We start from the raw sequence: 20,038 nt of genomic DNA, 5'->3' as shown, positions 1-20,038 counted from the left end.
ATATATATATGTTTATGTGTGTGTGTTTATTTGCTGTTGTACATGAATTACAATGAATTATTGATCCTGCCTTTTATTTACATCTGGAAGAGAATTTCATCTGCATTTTATTTACACTACACACTTCCTGTGTTTACATCATAAAAAAAAAAAAAATGTGAGAAGACTGAATCTATGCTTGACAAGCTCCTCTCATCTTCTCCACAGGTCTCTTTCTTTGTGACTGGTGATGTTGTTCTGGACCATCATATCAATAATGCTCTTGTTACATTCAAAATAATCTTGATTGACGACCTGAATTGTCAGGGTCGTCGTCGTGAACGAAACGTAGGAGAGTGGAGATTCATTCAATGCACATTTATTCAAATATCCAAATGCACAAACTCAGGGAAACACAGGGAACCAGCAACCACGACAAGCAAAATAACATAAAGACAATATAATCACCGACAAAACCTAGTGGAACAAACAGACCTTAAATACACAAGGACAAGGGAGTGGTCACAAACGAGATAATAAGGGGAAGTACAAATATGGGCAAGACTATACCAAGTAAACAAAACCTAAGGGGGGAAACACGGACTAAACCAAAACACAAGAAACAAAAGGGGAAAAACACTAGAAAAAGCAAGACAAACAGAACACAATCCTGACATTACCCCCCCCCTTACAAGGCGCGACTCGCGCCGTAACACACACTGGGGTGGGAGGGTGGGCGTTCTGGAGGCCGGTAGGCAGGGACACAGGAGACACCGGATGTAGGGACGGCCTCCAGGGCGGATCAGGGAGCTCAGGGGCCCATGGCGGGTCTGAGGATTCAGGGAGCCATGGCCAAGCACACAGTCCTTGTGGCCATGGCGGGTCCAGGGGTTCGGGAAGCCATGGCCGGGTAAACAGTTCAGGAGGCCATGGCTGAACAGGGAAGTAGCCTCCCCCCAAAATTTTCTTGGGGGAATTTATGGTTCTGACAGCCTTAGGGAGCGCTGGATAAGGTGCTGGCTCAGGAGGGCGCGCAGGAGGGCGCGCTGACGGGGGAGCCGACTCAGGAGGGCGCGCAGGAGGGCGCGCAGACGGAGGAGCCGACTCAGGAGGGCGCGCAGACGGAGGAGCCGACTCAGGAGGGCGCGCAGACGGAGGAGCCGACTCAAGAGGGCGCGCAGGAGGGCGCGCTGACGGAGGAGCCGACTCAGGAGGGCGCGCAGGAGGGCGCGCTGACGGAGGAGCCGACTCAGGAGGGCGCGCTGACGGAGGTGCGCGCGCAGACTCTGGAGGGCGCGCAGACTCTGGAGGGCGCGCAGACTCTGGAGGGCGCGCTGGAGGAGGAGCGCGCGCAGACTCTGGAGGGCGCGCTGGAGGAGGAGCGCGCGCAGACTCTGGAGGGCGCGCTGGAGGGCGCGCTGGACAGAGATCCGGCTCTGGCTCTGGAGGGCGAGCTTGAGCCTTCCCGGGCAGCGCGGGCAACTGCGTCACAGCCTGGGACCTGGGGAAAGCAGGGATAGAGGAGGTGGACAGAAGAGAGGGAGAAGCAGAGAGTTTATGGTTTAACGCCGCCCCCCTAGGAGGCTCTACAGCCGGAGCTGACACCTCTGGGGGCATGGGCGCGGCTTCTCTAGCGGAAGAGGTTTCGAGTGGACTTGACCTTGCTGGAGCAGCTGCGGCTTGACGTGATTCAGGAGGTGTTGTAGAGTCTTGACTAGACTTAGCAGGGTTGGCAGCTGTAATGTGACTTGGTTCAGGAACCACATCAGGAAGAGCGGCCACGACGGGTGCAGACTCAGGAGCAGAATACCTGATGGGAACAGGCTGTGGTTTGGCAGACGCGGTGTTAGTGGGAGCTGGCTGAGCTGATGTGACGGCCATCTTGTCAGTGCTTGGTTCATGAAAGACGGCTGTAACTTGACTTGAGACCGGAATGACAACTGTAATTTGATTTGACTTGGACATTACAGTTCTGACTTGACTTGCTTCGGGGAGCGTAGCGGTTCCTTGACTGGACTCGGGAGGCGCCGCCATAACTTGACTAGACTCCGTAAACCCAGCTGCAACATGACTTGCCTCAGAAGACGCAGCTGCAGTGGGACTTGCCTTAGATGACACAGCTGCAGCTTGACTTGACTCCGGAAGTGGAGCTGTGTCTTGACTTGACTTGGCCGCTTGACGTCTTGGCGGCCATCTTGGCCGGAGGCTCCGTCTTGGCGGCCATTTTGCGAGCAGCCTCTGGAGTGGCGGCCATCTTACGTGTAGACTCTGGCGTGGCGGCCATCTTGCATGCAGACTCTGACGTGGCGGCAGCCATTTTGCGTGCAGACTCTGGCGTGGCGGCAGCCATCTTGTGTACAGACATTAGTGGTGGATCCAGCACACTGGTCATCAAGGTTGGCCATGACCTCGGAGGGCTGGCCGCGATCTCCGGACTGACGATGAGAGAGGAGGAATAACGAACAGGAGGAAGCGCAGGAAGACCAGAGGGAGCGGGCCGGTCGGGACGGCATGTGGAGGAAGCTGACTGATGGTGGGCTGGAGCGGCAACGTGTTCTCTAATGGGGGAAAGATCGAAATCCTTCACATCAACGTAAAAATCGGAATGACTGAGGGTGAGGACCTGGTTGATAAATTCAGCAACCGGTTTATAGCGATCCTCATAGGGTATGGAACTGAGCAACTGGGAATTATTTAACCCCATTAGAAAACACGTATTAATCATCGCATCGCTCCAACTCACCAGATGACAAACCTCCAAGAATTCCTCCACATATCGTTCCACCGGCCTCATCCCCCGACGAATGCCCATGATCCTCCTCTCGGCATCCATGTTGTAGTCTTTAGGTCGGTGATTTCTGTCAGGGTCGTCGTCGTGAACGAAACGTAGGAGAGTGGAGATTCATTCAATGCACATTTATTCAAATATCCAAATGCACAAACTCAGGGAAACACAGGGAACCAGCAACCACGACAAGCAAAATAACATAAAGACAATATAATCACCGACAAAACCTAGTGGAACAAACAGACCTTAAATACACAAGGACAAGGGAGTGGTCACAAACGAGATAATAAGGGGAAGTACAAATATGGGCAAGACTATACCAAGTAAACAGAACCTAAGGGGGGAAACACGGACTAAACCAAAACACAAGAAACAAAAGGGGAAAAACACTAGAAAAAGCAAGACAAACAGAACACAATCCTGACATGAATGTTCTCAAACTTCAATTATGAATAATTTGGACATTTACATGTAAAGAACAGAAGTTGTCCCAGGAGGACTACAAATCAAAAATCATAGCACAATATTAATAAATATAGAATTGTTTTGACAAACTCTTTTAAAGACTCTTCTAAAAACTTCAGATGTGTTCCCTAGCATCTAAAAAGAAGAGGTCATGATTTTTTACGTAGTCTATTAGGGTAATTTTGATTTCATTTGAAATTCATCTTTACCTTCTACATATTGTTCCACCTCGCTCTACAATTCTCTGTCCATGTATTCTTACAGTTTCTCCTCTTGCTCTTTCCACTACACCAATGTTCTCCTCTCCACTCGTCTCTTCTCCCTCTCCTTCTCCTCTCTTTTTATATCCACCTCTCTGCTCATCTGTCTACCTGTTCCACTCTTCTTCTTCTCTCTCGTTACACACCCTATTCTACTCACTCTACCCCCTTTTAGACTTAAGACCTGTTTTACACACAGCCTCTCGATAGTGCTCCAAGCTTGTGCACTACTGTCAGAAGTTATTCCTGAAAATGCAGCAGTTTTGCAGTTTGCAACCAGATTTACCTAGTCTTAGCCAATGCATTGATGAAATGAAGAGTTGAATGTACCAAAACTTTATTCCATTAAACAAGGATAACTGCATTTGGAAACAAAGATGAAGTTCTTAAGGTGAATGCATACCTTGACTCTAGGGGTCAAACAACTAAAAATCAAGTCAAGAATCTTGGTGTGATTGTGGAGTCAGACCTTCATTTCAGTAGTCATGTCAAAGCAGTAACTAAATCAGCACACTATCATCTCAAAAACACTGCAAGAATTAGATGTTTCCAGTCAAGACTTGAAGAGCCTTTATCACCAGCAGGGTGGATTATTGTAATGGTCTCCTCACTGGCCTTCCCAAGAAGACCTTTAGACAGCTGCAGCTCATCCAGAAAACTGCTACCAGAATTCTGACTAGAACCAGAAAATCTGAGCATATCACACCAGTCCTCAGGTGCTTACACTGGCTTCCAGTTACATTTAGGATTGAAGGATTTTAAAATATTATTACTCATTTATAAATCACTAAATGGCCTTGGACCTAAATACATCGCAGATATGCTCACTGAAAATAAGCCTAACAGACCACTCAAATCATTAGGATCAAGTAAGTTAGAAATACCAAAGGTTGTGTCAATTGTGGCACAAGCGAAAGGAAGGCCCAATGTCAGCCATGAAAATAAATAAATAAATAAAAATAAACCAGAACTGGACCAATCTAGGCACTACTGATTTTAATTCTGGCCCAGATCCAAACACCTTGCTCTGGCCCACATACCACGTGAAATAACAGGGCAGTCCCAGATTTGGGCATAAAGTAAGCCTTAGCATTGGCGCATGTAAGCCAACCAAATAAACCAAAACTGGCCCTAATGTGGGCCACAGTTGATTTTTATTCTAACCCTGCTCATCCCCTCATGTGGTCCACATGCTGCATGGAATGGTGGCATTTTGGCAGTGGTCCACAAGCAGGCCACATTTTAGCTAATAATGAACCAAATAAAGCATAAATACAGGTGCTGGTCATATAATTAGAATATCTTCAAAAAGTTGATTTATTTCACTAATTCCATTCAAGAAGTGAAACTTGTATAATGCATACATTCTGACATTATAACTGACAACTAATGAAAAACCCCAAATTCAGTATCTCAGAAAATTAGAATATTGTGAAAAGGTTCAGTATTGAAGACACCTGGTGCCACACTGTAATCAGCTAATTAACTCAAAACACCTGCAAAGGCCTTTAAATGGTCTCTCAGTCTAGTTCTGTAGGCTACACAATCATGGGGAAGACTGCTGATTTGACAGTTGTCCAAAAGATGACTGACACCTTGCAGAAGGAGGGCAAGACACAAAAGGTCATTGGAAAAGAGGCTGGCTGTTCACAGAGCTCTGTGTCCAAGCACGTTAATAGAGAGGCAAAGGGAAGGAAAAGATGTGGTAGAAAAAAGTGTACAAGCAATAGGGATAACCGCACCCTGGAGAGAATTGTGAAACAAAACCCATTCAAAAATGTGGTGGAGATTCACAAAGAGTGGACTGCAGCTGGAGTCAGTGCTTCAAGAACCACTATGCACAGACGTATGCAAGACATGGGTTTCAGCTGTCGCATTCCTTGTGTCAAGTCACTCTTGAACAACAGACAGCGTCAGAAGCGTCTTGTCTGGGCTAAAGACAAAAAGGACTGGACTGCTGCTGAGTTATGTTCTCTGATGAAAGTAAATTTTGCATTTCCTTTGGAAATCAGGGTCCCAGAGTCTGGAGGAAGAGAGGAGAGGCACAGAATCCACGTTGCTTGAGGTCCAGTGTAAAGTTTCCACAGTCAGTGATGGTTTGGGGTGCCATGTCATCTGCTGGTGTTGGTCCACTGTGTTTTCTGCGGTCCAAGGTCAACGCAGCTGTATACCAGGACGTTTTAGAGCACTTCATGCTTCCTGCTGCTAAACAACTTTATGGAGATGCAGATTTCATTTTCCAACAGGACTTGGCACCTGCACACAGTGCCAAAGCTACCAGTACCTGGTTTAAGGACCATGGTATCCCTGTTCTTAATTGGCCAGCAAACTCGCCTGACCATAACCCCATAGAAGATCTATGGGGTATTGTGAAGAGAAAGATGTGATTATGCCAGACCCAACAATGCAGAAGAGCTGAAGGCCACTATCAGAGCAACCTGGGCTCTCATAGCACCTGAGCAGCGCCACAGACTGATTAACTCCATGCCACGCCGCATTGCTGCAGTAATTCAGGCAAAAGGAGCCCCAACTAAGTATTGAGTGCTGTACATGCTCATACTTTTCGTGTTCATACTTTTCAGTTGGCCAAGATTTCTAAAAATCCTTTCTTTGTATTGGTCTTAAGTAATATTCTAATTTTCTGATATACTGAATTTGGGGTTTTCATTAGTTGTCAGTTATAATAATCAAAATTAAAAGAAATAAACACTTGAAATATATCAGTCTGTGTGGAATGAATGTATACTAGGGATGTGACGAGATCTCGTGGGACGAGATCTCACGAGATCCGATGTGTCTCGTGGGACTAGTCGGGTCTCGCGAAATCTCGTGACAATATCATTTGCAAAACATTTTGCATTTCTAAAACATTAGAGCTGCACAATTAATCCTTAAAATATCCAGATCTCGATTCAAACACCCATGCGATCTTATTACTGATTGACAACGATTTAGCTGTGTCTATTACGACTGTTTCACATCGCGAGTGTCAGTGGAGCGTGAGAAGCAGGTTTTGTTGCTGCCCATGTTAATGAATCAGAGGGTCGGGGTAAATGTGAACGCAGAAAAAGTAACACAAGCAGTCTTTTTAACAACATTACAATCATTATTTCTGTGTTACAGACATTTAAATAATAGAAGTACTGGGATAAAAGTTTATAGTTTGGGTATAGACACTTATTGTCTACAGTAGCGGTCAAAACGAAAGTATCTTAACACTTGTATGTATAGTAATACTTATCCTCTTCCGCCAGGAGGTGGTGACAACTGCCCGTTTAAAAAAAGTATGTCATTGAATCATTCATTCAGGAGATTTCAATAGTCAAGCAAGTCTTAATGAAGTGAGACACTGACTCCTTTTTTGGATTTTTTTTTTATTTTATTTCTTTTATTTTGTTTAAATGAATATATGTTTTTAAAAGACTTGAGCAATGAACAGTTTGTCAGAACCACTATTAAAATACATTATTTTGTTTAGTTTTCTAATCTTTTTTGAGAGAATCATGGTTTCCAATTTATTAAAAACAGCTGGGATTCCTAATTTATCCAGAATCGTGAAGCTCTTGTTTAAATGTTGCTTATTACTGCAAATAATTCATTAAAATGGAAGTTTAATTTCATAAAGTTCAAAATGCATCTACATTTTTTTTTTTTTGCATTTTGTCCTTTTTTCAGTTGAATAAAAGGCTATTTTCCCTATATATTTCATCATTGAGGATTTCTTAAGAAAAGTTTAAAAATCTTGTGTCGTCTCGTTCTCGTGAACCCAGTCTCGTGTCTCGTCTCGTCTCGTGGGATAAGTGTCTCGTCACACCCCTAATGTATACATTATACAAGTTTCACTTCTTGAATGGAATTAGTGAAATAAATCAACTTTTTGAAGATATTCTAATTATATGATTATCATTATAGTGCACCTCTGTTTTTGTGATCCACAGTACACATACAGTATATAAAAACGCCACCAATAAAAGCATTTTTCAAAAAATAAATTGGTGGTTATGTAGCCTTCTTAAGACTCATTTCCAGATCAGCTTGCATTAGTTAACTGTTGCATCCTACTAAAAGTAGCAAATTCTATTAAAATATTTAGGCCATATTTACAATTTCAAATATACATTTCTGTTAGCCAGTATCAAGTGCTACATCCAAACCAGACCTGGCCCTCATCTGTTTTGTGATATATGGGGCATATCTGCCACTAATTAGCCAATGCTGACTGTGCCGTATATTTGCCAAAAGTGGCCCAAATTGCTATTAATTATTTGGGCAATATTTGTCATTTTATATGTGGGCCACTTTAGGCTCACGTCCACATTTGCCAGTGCTTACGCTGCCATATCATTGCCAAAACTGGCCCAGATTTATTTTATATATAATTGGGGATTGTGGACCACATTTGGTTTACACCATGATTAGCCTTTTTCAATTGTGGCACATTTTTGCCAAAGGTGGCCCACATTTGGTTGGTACTATTTTGGCCATATACAATATTTACCACATGGGCCACTTTAGGGTCAAATTCAGATTACACCTTGCTGTGAACACTGCATATTTGCCTAAAAAGGCCCACAAGTGATTTAATACATTTGGGTTATTTTTGCTATTTTACATGTGGACCACTTCAGGGTTACATCCATTTTGTCCGAGCCATAAGAAGGCCAGCAGTCGTCATTGTCTTAAGTGGCCCACATCCGGATAGTATCTGGGAATGTTTTTGTCTCTTGTTCTGGCATTGCGTTGAGAGCAGATTAAACATTTGTTGACAAAATTCAATGGCCATTTATTGTGAAAGCATTTTGTAAGGTATTTTATGGAAAACCAGCTACCTCAGTATCTCCAGCTGACAGTTTTGACTCTTCAGTCCTTCAGAAAGAAGTTTCACTCCAGAATACTGCAGGTCATTGTTACTCAGGTCCAGTTCTTTCAGGACAGAGTTTGAGGATTTTAAAACTGATGACAAACTCCCACAAGACTGAGCAGTGAGATTACACATGGAAAACCTGAACAAGAAGAACACAGTAATTGAATAAAGAATTAATCTTAGTGTGATTATTTTTAATACATAAATAAATAATGAATAATTTTTATACCAATAAAAATAAAAAATATACACTAATAAAAATACTAATAAATAATAGTATTTCAAACTCCAACCTCAATATCTTCAGCTTAGAGTTTGGACTCTTCAGTCCATCAGAAAGAAGTTTTACTCCGGGATCCTGCAGGTCATTGTTACTCAGATCCAGCTCTCTCAGGACAGTTTTTGATGACTGTAGAGCTGAAGATAAACTTTCACAGGACTGAGCAGTGAGATGACACCCACACAGCCTGTAAAAGAGAACAAAACAAAAAGCCATATTAATGTGAATTTATTAGATTATATTTTGAATTTGAATTTATTACGTTATATAGTTTATAATCTGGAGTGGATGTTTGTACTGAATAACATGTTATAATACAAACACAATACCAAAGCACTTCTATATCTTTTCAAAAATATTGTAGTTCATTTGTAGTTTATAAACTGTAGTTAATACATTAGTAGACTTTATACAAATAGTGAGTTCATTTATTGTCATATAATACTTTGTTGACAACTTATTAACTGCAGATTGTTACCACTATAGATTGGGTCACAGAAAATCTGAAAATGTAATAAATTAAGTGCTTTAAACCACCCTTTATTGGACATTAATTGCACTAAAATTCAGTGATCCTTAAAATGTTTACAAATACATTAAGTACACATACACACATTGGGTTTCCATGTTTTAAAGGGACCTTGCATAGTATACTGTATAGATGTACTGTATAAAGTGTATATCCATTTGCCACTAAGCCAAACTCTAAACCTACTTCTAATCCTAACTGATGTATTTTAACAACGTGATCTAATAAGTATTTGTATGCATTTCATATTGACAGCATTTAATTTTTAGTAGTTATGTTTAACTGTGGGCAAAGGCTTCATGTATGTGCACATTTTAAGAAACTCTTAATACTAATGCAATTAATGACCAATAAAGGTTAAAACAATAAAACAATAAATGAAATTATGAAAATTAACCAAGAAGAATTTGTTAATTACAGTGACAATAAATGAAGACATCATTGTTTGTATATAGTCTATTAATATATTAACAACAGGTATTGAATAACGTCTCAGTTATGTATGGTAACCCTCGTTCCCTACCGAAAAGCTACACTCGATGCTGCATCAATACGCTAATGAGAACAATCTTTGTTCGACCGGATGTGAAGCATGTGTGTCAAACACGCCAAGAATTGGCCTAAATAACCTCGGCAGGTGACGTCATTTGATTACATGCACCTGAGGGTTATAAATAGGCGTGAGACGTACAAATCTTCAGGTTTCTCTGTCTTCAGAGACCGCATTGTGTGTGTGTGTCACGCTAAAGCAGTATCAATGAAAGTGAAAGTGAAAGTAAAAGTTAACGCTTACTCATCATAGCGAGTTAATCTGTGAGAGATGCTTGTCTCTGTGTTACGGCTCATCTCTGCAGTATTTTTTGGAGTGTTAGGGGTAAGAGCATGCAGCTCTTGCATTCTAGGGCGATTCACGAGCCGTTGCGCCCTCGTTAAGAACGCACTTTGATCTGTTCGAGGCTCGAGAGGCGGGTCCTCCCCTTTCTCTCGTTCTCTCGCCAGATCGGGAGATTTTCGCGCACGTTTCCAAAGCATGCCACGGCATTTCTTTGGATCGGCCAGCGAACGCTGCAACTCTTGCTTTTGTTGAATTGGGATTCAGAGGAAGAGCGCGATGCGACGCACGGCGAGATCCACCGAAAGAGTAAGTCTTTCTTTTATTAGCCTGCTTACGTTAAAGTGAAACGTTATGAAGTATGTTTCATTTCATTGCATCGAAATGTTTGACGACGCCAGGATGTTTTTAATGTTCTATAAAATAAAAATGACGCGATATAAAAGTAATAGTGTTTACACTGTAACACTGAATGATAGAGTCTAAGATTGTTTAGACCAAACTACTGTCATATACTCTGCTCACGAATAGATGTTTATGACGTGCTTAACAATAATAAATTAGTTTCCCAGACATGAAATGGTTTTGTATTGTATGCTACATACAAAGCATGCTTGTGTTTATGATTATAAATTCGAATTTATTTATTTATTTATTTATCTATCGTATAACAATAGGATAATAGTTTATTATTAATACTTTGTTCATGAATAGGTGTTTAACATGCTAAACAATAATAATTAGTTTCTCAGATATAAAATGCCATTTTTTAAAGATATTATAAAGCATGTGTAAGTCTATGACTACAAAATCATACTATATGTATATATTACAGATACTCCTGATATTAACATGCTCACAGTTTTTTTTTTTTTTTTTTTTTTTTTTCTTTTTTCTTTTTGTCTAGTGATCGGATTCCTGCACCACAGATGAAGGCTACATGAAGAGTGCTATACCAACATCAAATGTTCAACTACACTGTTTTTTTTATTGTAAAACAATTTCCTGGACTACTGATAATGAGTTTTGTTTCTTAAATCCACGGAAAGAAGCAGCAATCCTTTAAATATCAGGTATAATTTACTTGTTTCACTTGTTGAACAGAATTCAGAAAACAGTTTTCAGGAATGACACAAAGTCTGTTCACGTCTCTATGGTTAGATCAGTGTAGTCAATGTGCTTTTGACCTTAATTATGTATGTTTTGATGATACTGTGTTGTAAATAAAATACAAATAGTCTAAAACTCCATTCTTTGAATCTCTCATTGTTTCTACCTGACAGTCACAGTCTCATTGATGGGCCATTAGAGGAGGGCCTTTTGTCTCTCAGGTGTAGATCACTCAATATTCATGGTCGTTGTCACTCCCTCGCATATTCCCTTTCAGTCACAAAACATGTCTTAGAAAATTTAAATCAATATATTGTTTTCTGTAAACGCGTGAATGAGATGATTTTCACATAATTTTGTAGAAAAAAACTCTAGACTACCACATCCAGTTCTCAAAAGTCTTGTGGACTAATGTTTCATGGTCTTATTTCAGTGACTTAAAGATTTTAGTTTTTCACTAACCACGCATAAACGTTTTCTCAAAAACACAAACATGTATTTTAATGTTGCTTGCATATTATTGTAGCCCAGTTTGTGCTGATTAGAATGTAATCAGACTTTAGCCATTAATATGTTTTTAAGATACTGAAAAAAGCACAAATGTCAGGGCATGTCAAAACTTCTCCAGGGCCCCAAAACACCCTCAGACCCCAGAGGGTTAAGAAGCTTTTAAGTGTTTCCCCTACCGTGCTCTAGTGTCGGGGCTGTCGGCCACCCAGTCCCAACACGGTCCAGCTCCCCTGAGGCGAGAAGCTTAAAGAGACAGTGTGCAAGTCTTACTCTCCCACGTAAAGACTGGAGAAAAGCTCGTAGCACTCAACAGCCAAGTGGAAGCCGGACCTAAAAACGGTCTATGACCGAATGGAGGTCCTGAGGCTGTTCCAAGGACAATGGGTGTGTCCCCTCGGGGAGGTCCGTGGTTAACTCCAACGGGGAGTAAGAGCACCTTCCTGGCACCCTTAGGGGATCGCTGTACAACTTCTGCCACCACTGGTGTTTTGGAGGTCAGCGATCTCCAGTAAGATGTTACATGTTTGATTGTGTCCTGCCGTGTTTCAGGACACTAGACATTTAACATTCTCCCCCGGCAAAACAAAGTGTCACAAACAGTGTCCCTTTCAGAAAATTTAGCAGCGCTGTACAAAGGGGCTACAGCATATGATATGCATATCATTTTCTGCGTTTCAATGGCGTGGTCTACACTACCGTGAAACCAGAACAAGCGTTTTTGTTGACACTGGAATTGCAAGCTCTGCTGAACAAGGAGGTTGTAGAACATCTCCCCTCCTACACAGAGTCGTACTGCCATAGCCAGTATTTCTGGTTCTCAGAAATGACGGGGGTTGCGTCCACTTTAGATCTCAAGGACGCATACTTTCCATTTATAATTTTGCCACAACGCAGGAAGTTCCTGAGGTTCGCTTTGGGGGTAAAGCTTACTAGAATCGGGTTCTTCCATTCGGCCTAGCCTTATCACCCCGCACATATACAAAATGCATAGATGCAGCTTTTGGGGTGGAGACTCAGCACCAAGGAAAGTGTTTCTCTATTGCCCAGGGGACAATGTATTTAGGGGTTGTACAGATTCGATCCTACTGTGGGCACAGTTGTGTCCTACACGTGTCGAATCCATTCTAAACACCCTGAGGAATTTTAGGCTAGGCCAGAAAGCTACTCTACATACTTTCAGAAAGCTTTAGGTCTCATGGTGACTGCATCCACGTAAACCTTTGGATGCCATGCACGTGAGACCGCTGCAGTTGTGGCTCAGAGCCAGGGGATTTAATCTAAGGGCCAATCCCCAGAGGCATACAAGGGTTACGCGCTAAGGGCTTCGTACCCTTTCTATGTGGTTCAGACCCCGGTTTTTGACTTTGGGTCCCACTCTAGGCATGTGTTGTTGTCGCAAGATGCTAACGACAGACGCTTCCCTCACGGGCTGGGGTGGGGTCTTGGATGACAGTCCAGCCCAAGGGATCTGGAGAGGTCATCTTCTCGATTGGCACATCAATTGCCTCGGAATGATGGCTGTATTTCGGGCCCTGAAATACATCCTCCAGCAGGGGCTACCATGTCTTAGTGCGGGGGGACTATACTGTGGTAGCCACTTAAGTCACCAGCACAGACTGCATCTGTGCTGCCTGGAACAGGCTAGCATAGCAGGTTCTGCTTGGGAAACAGAACAAGTTACTGTCCATCAAGGCGATTTACATTCTGGGGCATATGAATGTGAGAGCAGACTCACTGTCCAGATAAGCTGTGACACATTGGAAGAATTTATGAAGCAGAGATGGGCCTCTTTGCTTCACAGAAAACAGCACAATGTCCACTCTCTGACTTCTCCAGCTCCCCTGGACCTGGACGCAAGGACCCATATGTGGTCCAGGCTGCGTCGTTACGCATTCTCCTGATCATTCTGCTTCCAGGAGTCCTGGCCATGGTTGTCAACAAAGGTTTTGTACTTATTTATAGCACCTTGTTGGCCAACCAGAGTGTGGTTCCCAGATTTAATATCCCTCCTTGGCGGCTTGCTGTGGGCGATTCCGGGCAGGAAAGTTGTCTTACCTCAGGCACAGGGGACGTATATCATCCCCGACCTGAGCTCTGGAACCTTCATCTCAGGCCCCTGAGGGGGACCACAAGGGATCCTGGGTTTCCAGCAGATACACTACATACTATTCTGATTGCCAGGACTCCCTCCACTAGAAGGAGTTATGCCTCAGATGGTGCTTTTTCGAACACAGGTGTTTGGCACACCATGCAGACCCAGTTCACTGCCAGAGTGTTCCGTGCTGGAGTTCCTGCAAGAAAATCTGTCCTCAGGTACATGTCCTGGTACTTTCAGAGTCTATGTGGCCGCCGGTTCGGTCTGCCAAACTCTGATTGACTGGGTTTCTGTGGGAAAGCACCTTCTAGTTGCCTGCTTCATTCATGGAGCTCAGCGGTTGAGGCCGCTCACCAGCTCTAAGGGTCTAGTTGAGACCCTATTTTGAACCACTAGAGTCAACGCCTGTCAGGTTTCTGACTCTGAAGATGGTTTTTCTCATGACTAATACTTCTCTAAGAAAAAATGTGCATTTGCAGGCTCTGTCAGTCTTGTCATCCTGCTTAGGCTTTGCCCCTGAGCTGGTCGCTTCTTTGATGGAGCTAAGCGGTTGAGGCCGCTCACCAGAGCGACAGTTCCTTCGTGGGACTTGGCTTTAGTGCTCTAAGGGTCTAGTTGAGACTCTATTTTGAACCACTAGAGTCACCGCCTGTCAGGTCTCTGACTCTGAAGATGGTTTTTCTCATGGCTATCACTTCTCTGAGGAGAAATGGGATTTGCAGGTTCTGTCAGTCTTGTCATCCTGCTTAGGCTTTGCCCCTGGGCTGGTCAAAGCTATTTTGCATCCTCACCCTTTTATCCAGCCATTCTTGAAGCCTTCTGCCCTCTGCCATTCACGACACCGGAGCAAGAAGGACTTCACCTACTGTGTCCAGTACATGCTCTTCAGATTTACATCCACCGCACTAGCTAGTGGTGTAAATCAGAGCAGTTTTTCATATGCTATGGCTACCTTTAGACTAACTGGGTGAGGGATGTTGTTGCCCTAGCCTACGAGGAGCGCGGTCAAGCTTCCCCTCTAGGAGTTGGGCCCATTCAGCCAGGTGGGTTGCATGCTATATTTAGGCTCTGACAGTGTCCCCTTGCAGCAAGTGTGTGGTGCAGCAAGGCTGGACCTCTCCGCACACATTTTGCAGACTCTACAATTTGGATGTCCATGATGCTCCAGGCTCTCATGTCCTTGAGCCAACATCCCAGAGTCATGTCTGAGACCTCTTCGATGTATGTGCGCACACACTACACAACCTTGACGGGTCCAGACACTTCCAGTGCAGCGGCGGTGGTATTCTCGTTCCCATTAGTGTATTGATATGCAGCATCGAGTGTAGCTTTTGGTAGGGAATGTCTCAGGTTACTTGACTGTAACCCTGTTCCCTTAAAAAGGAAACTGTAGGCGTGCCTGGACATCTCTTCAGACAAAGCTGTAACCTGAAGATTTATAACCCTCAGGTGCATGTAATCAAATGACGTCACCTGCCGAGGTTATTTAGGCCAATTCTTGGCGTGTTTGACACACATGCTTCACAACCGGTCGAACAAAGATTGTTCTCATTAGCATATTGATACGCAGCATCTCATTCCCGCTTTTTAAGGGAACAGGGTTACAGTCAAGTAACTCGAGACATTCCCTGATGGAGGGAACAGAGACGTTGTGTCGAGTAGTGTACGACACTAGGGATCACTCTTGGGAGCCCAATCACCTCTGACGGTATAGAAACAGGCCAATGAAATTGGGTGTGCAGATTTTGCATAACTGGCCACGCCCCGTTCATCCGGGTATAATAGGGCAGCGTGTGCATCTGCTCACTCATTCTGATCTGAGGAGCCGAGCGTCTCAACTCACTCAGAGGCGGTCCAGAGTTGTGGCATGGGAGACACAACCTCTCCGTTCCCTCCATCAGGGAACAAGGGTTACCATACGAGACGTTCCCTATCTGGGGTCCCCTGTCAAATCACGCCACAAGTCTGGCCGCATCACGAATGACCGGGTGCAGATAGTAACAAGCCAACGTGTTAACATAAGTGCAGCTCACCTCTTCGTGATCTCCCAGCATCCAAGAACTGACCTGTACAGCAGAGCCCTGCAGCCGGGCCTGCCTCAGTGGAGCGAGTCTTGGTGAACGTTGGGAAGTGACTGTTTCCCGAGGGAAAGAGGCACTACGGAGATCACAACCTGCCCAGAGGGGGGGTATAAAGTGAATATCGTTAGATATGGGACCCATGGTGGGTCTCACGTAAGGGAGACAACCAAACTTAGGACCTTAGAGACAAACCTGATCTCAGGGGAAACACCGCACCACAACGAGCTATAGGTGGAAATAAACACATGGGGCCACATAAGGGGCCACTACATATGGGGCACAACTCCAACCTTATGTTGGAATTTGTAGCGAGTTCCTCTGCAAAACTCTGCCACGTCTGGAAGTGCCAATGATGGAGGGAGGTGTCCAGGAAACCTACTGAAACTTAGAAGCGTAATCACCAATTAGGGGAAGCGCTTTAGGCAAGCTCTACACCAACCAGTGTGCCGAGTCAAGAGCTTGCGTTCAAGACTCTAGCCGATACTGGTTCCATGTGCAAATTGTAAAATCTGGTGTGAATCTATGTGTTAGGTGTAGCCCAACCTGCAGCCCTACAGATGTCTGTTAATGAGGCCCCATTCACAAGAGCTGCCGAAACAGCGACGCCCCTGGTTGAGTGAGCTCTTATTCCTAATGGGCAGGGTAAACCTCTGGCCTGGTAGGCCATCCGGATTGCGTCCACTAGCCAGTGGGAAATCCTTTGTTTGGAGACAGCCTTCCCCTTCTGCTGTCCTCCATAACAGACAAAGAGCTGTTCCGAACGTCTGAAGGGTTGAGTTTGTTCCAAGTAAATGCGCAGGGCACGGACTGGGCATAACAAGGTCAGGTTGGGGTCATCTTCCTGAGAAGAAATAGCTAGCAAGGTCACCACCTGATCTCTAAAAGGAGTAGTGGGGACCTTGGGCACATATTCAGGCCGGGGTCTCAGGACAACGTGAGAATCTGCCGGCCCGAATTCTAGGCACGAATTGTTGATGGAGAGGGCTTGGAGATCTCCCACTCTTTTGACAGAAGTGAGTGCAGTCAGGAGCGCCGTCTTTAGGAAGAGGGCGTCAACTCCGACTGACTGAAGGGGCTCAACTTGATCTCGCTGTAGACCTCGGAGAACCACAGAAAGATCCCAATAGGGGATCTGATGCGGCCGGGGAGGGTTTAATCTCCGGGCTCCTCTAAGAAATCTGATTATCAAATCGTGTTTCCCCACCGATCTGCCCCCCACCAAGTCATGATTAGCTGATACTGCTGTGACATGAAGCTTGAATGTTGAGGCAGGTAGGTGCCTGTCCAGGCCTCCTTGGAGGAAGGATAACACTGACTTGATGCCACACCTCCGTGGGTCCTTCCCCCGGGAAGAAAACCAGTTTACAAAAATACGCCATTTCAGGTCATACAGCTGCCTGGTGGAGGGAGCTCTTGCCTGTAAGAGGGTGTTTACCACTGATGGTGAAATGTCTCTGAAATCCTCCTGGTCGCGTCCAGGGACCATAGGTGGAGGTTCCAAAGATCCGGGCGGGGGTGCCAGATTGTGCCCTTCCCCTGAGAGAGGAGGTCCTTCCTCAGAAGAATGCGCCAGGGGGGAGCTGATGCCAGGAGCACCAGGTCCGAGAACCAGGTTCTGTGGGGCCAGAAGGGGGCCACCAAAAGAATCTGTTCCTTGTCCTCCCTGACTTTGCACAGGGTTTGTGCAATGAGGCTCACTGGGGGAAACGCATACTTGAGCCTGTTCTTCGGCCAGCTGTGTGCCAGTGCATCTATCCCGAGGGGAGCCTCGGTTAGCCCGTACCATAACTGGCAGTGGGTGGATTCCGGTGAGGCAAAGAGATCTACTTGTGCCTGTCCGAATCGATCCCAAATCAGCTGGACCGCCTGGGGGTGGAGCCTCCACTCGCCTCCGAGCGAAACTTGGCGTGACAGAGAATCGGCCACACGGTTGGCTTCGCCTGGAATGTGAGTGGCCCGAAGAGACCTGAGTCTGTGTTGGATCCACAGCAAGAGATGGCGAGCTAGTTGTGACATGCGAAAGGAGCGTACACCGCCCTGGTGGTTGATGTAGGCTACAGTCGCTGTGTTGTCTGACCGGACCAACACGTGCTTGCCCTGAACCAAAGGTCGTAACCTCTTCAGGGCCAAGAGCACTGTCAACAACTCCAGGCAGTTGATGTGCCAAAGCAGTCGGGGGCCTGTCCAGACCCCAGAAGCTGCTTGTCCATTGCAAACGGCGCCCCAGCCTGTCTTGGAAGCATCTGTGGTGACAACGATGCATCTGGACACCTGTTCCAAGGGTACTCCTGACTGCAGGAATGCAATGTCCGTCCAAGGGTTGAGAGTCTTGCGACACGATGGTGTGATGCTCACACGAAGCGTGCCCCTGTGCCATGCCCATCTCGGGACTCGGGTATGCAGCCAGTGTTGCAGCGGTCTCATGTGCATCAAGCCCAGCGGCGTGACCGCGGAGGATGAGGATGCTGAGGATGCCATGTGCCCTAGAAGCCTCTGAACCTGTTTTAGGGGGACCGCAGACCCGCATCTGAGTGTCGCCATACACCTCAGCACTGACTGTGCACACTCCGGGGAGAGACAAGCAGACATACTGACCGAGTCCAGTTCCACACCGAGAAAAGAGATCCTCTGCACTGGGGGGAGTTTGCTCTTTTCCCAGTTGACCTGAACTCCCAACTGAGCCAAGTTGTTGAGAACCACATCCCTGTGAGCGCAAACCAACTCCGACGAGTGAGCTAGGATTAGCCAGTCATTGAGATAGTTGAGAATGCGGATGCCCACTTCCCTGAGGGGGGCCAGGGCAGCCTCCGCTACCTTCGTAAAGACGTGGGGCGACAGGGAGAGGCCGAAGGGAAGAACTTTGTACTGATATGCCCGTCCTTCGAAGGCAAACCGCAGGAACGGCCTGTGTCTTGGAAGGATCGAGACATGAAAGTACGCGTCCTTTAGGCCTATCACCACAAACCAATCCTGAGCTCTGACGCACATGAGAAGGTGCTTGAACGTTAACATTTTGAACGGGAGCTTGAGTAGGGCCCGATTCAAAACTCTCAGGTCCAGGATTGGCCTGAGCCCACCACCCTTCTTGGGTACAATGAAGTAGGGGCTGTAAAACCCTTTCTTCATCTCGACTGAGGGGACAGTTTCTATCACACCCTTCACCAGAAGGACTGCGATCTCCGCACAAAGAACCGAGGTGCTGCTGCCTCGCACTGAGGTAGCAAGCACACCCCGGAACTTGGGCGGATGCCGTGCAACCTGGATAGCATAGCCGAGCCGGATGGTCCTGAGGAGCCAGCGGGAAGGGTTGGGGAGATTCAGCCAACCCGAAAAATTCTCCGCTAGGGGTCTCAAAGGAATTACACCCAACGTACCAGGGTTGGGGGTAATGTGGCTGGGAAGGCAGTGTGTGGCCGGAGGTGAGAAGCCCTGGAAACCACTGGCTGCCTTGCCCGGCGAGTTTGTGTCGTGAGAGCTGACCAGAGGATTCCCCCGAGGAGGAAAATCGTTTGAACGAGCTCGTTGTTTCAGGACATGAGGGAACACAGTGGGTGTGCGACCGCATGCCCTGGATGGAGGATACAGCACCCAACTATCGTGAAGAGGGTCGGGAGTACTGTGAGTAACGCCCAGAGAAGAAGGAAATTGCTTTTATTAACCATGTGGTGGCCGTCTGCCAGGTGGCAGACAGCCGAGTTGGAGCCGAATCCAGCACTCGTCCCCTCGTTGAGTGTGGACCCGGACGGGTCAAACGATCCCTCCTCCCTGAGCCACCCGTCTCAGGACCGCTTCGAAGCCTGACGAGGGTTCTTAGTGGCCTGAGGACGAGCTGACGGTGCCACCTTCCTACGAGAGCTGGACCGCAGGGCAGGTGACGCAGAGACGCTGCATTCGGCTCCGAAAAACAGAACGAGTGAGCAGATGCACACGCTGCCCTATTATACCCCGATGAACGGGCGTGGCCAGCTATGCAAAATCTGCACACCCAAATTCATTGGCCTGTTTCTATACCGTCAGAGGTGATTGGGCTCCCAAGAGCGACCCCTTGTGTCGTACACTACTCAACACAACTAGTGTACAACAGATAGGGAACTACAGTTACTGTTTGCAAATAATTTGTAAATGCTTTATTACTGTATACTTAAAAAAAACACTTTATCTATTAAAATGTCATAAGTAACTTAAGTAAACACAAATCACAAATCTCCATAGACTGAAAAAAAGTCTCAGGGTCAAATTCTGAAG

General features: G+C 45.7%; 1 pseudogene; it reads right to left on the bottom strand.

The window, feature by feature from the left end:
- Nucleotides 1-8,317: 8,317 nt before the first annotated feature.
- The window catches only part of LOC127164166 (NACHT, LRR and PYD domains-containing protein 12-like), a 443,855-nt pseudogene continuing 432,134 nt past the window's right edge, over nt 8,318-20,038 (bottom strand).

The sequence above is a fragment of the Labeo rohita genome, chromosome 4 (assembly GCF_022985175.1).
Source record: "Labeo rohita strain BAU-BD-2019 chromosome 4, IGBB_LRoh.1.0, whole genome shotgun sequence".
NCBI lineage: Eukaryota > Metazoa > Chordata > Actinopteri > Cypriniformes > Cyprinidae > Labeo > Labeo rohita.
Note: the sequence above shows the minus strand (reverse complement) of the source record. Positions and strands in the feature narration are given on the sequence as shown.